This window comes from Otolemur garnettii, unplaced genomic scaffold (assembly GCF_000181295.1).
Source record: "Otolemur garnettii isolate 467f Iridium unplaced genomic scaffold, OtoGar3 scaffold00142, whole genome shotgun sequence".
Lineage (NCBI taxonomy): Eukaryota > Metazoa > Chordata > Mammalia > Primates > Galagidae > Otolemur > Otolemur garnettii.
Genome location: NW_003852537.1, coordinates 263,951 through 264,810, shown reverse-complemented (window position 1 = coordinate 264,810; position 860 = coordinate 263,951).

Below are 860 nucleotides of genomic sequence, written 5' to 3'. Positions count from 1 at the left end.
CTGGATTCAAACCCTCCACCTTAGGTGTATGTGGCTGGCGCCTTAGCCACTTGAGCCACAGGTACCGAGCCAGGGGCACTTTTTAATTTATGTGTTTGGGTTCAATTCTGTTTTCTAGTTTTTTCAATAATCACATCATTGTTTTTGTAATGAGAAAAAGTTAATTATTTACAAAGCCTGTTCCTGATTGATTCTTTGTTCTCTAGATGAGTTGATTAAGGAGTTAGTTAGAAAGCTGATGAGATAACCTTAAGAAGTGATTTTATTGCCCAATCCAGTACCAAATATCTGATAAATGATGCTTGGATGTACACAGGAGAACAGCTTGCTGTCTCCTCTGTAACAAGCGTATGTTCCCTTGAGAAACACTGAATGCCTTGTCACTGGAAGTACGCGTGCAGAGGGTAGACCTTCACCTTCACAGGACCTCCTAGGTCCCTTCCAACTCAGTCTATGACTCTTGTTTGCTACAAGAAAAATATACTTTCCTTTCAGGACTAAAATTATCTGTTGGCTCATGAACTAAGACAGACATGAGCTGAAGGGCTCACTTATCTATAGACCAGTGCCTATGGGATCAAGCAAAATGTTGTTATAATTTATTAGCTCTCAGTGAAGCACAAACAATTTGGGAAATATTTGCTAAATTTGGATGTTGACGCATTTGTCTCAGGCTGCTGTAAATTTCCCTTGAGTAGAACTTGGGCTATAGTCCTCCAGGTAAGAATAGCATAGAGGCTTCCCAGTAGAGTTCATGTAAAATCCTTCAGAAATCAGTGAGTCTCATCTAGTGTTAACAAAATGAAACTTTTGTACTCACAACTGCACACCTGCAAAGACCTTACACTGAAAAAAAAAAA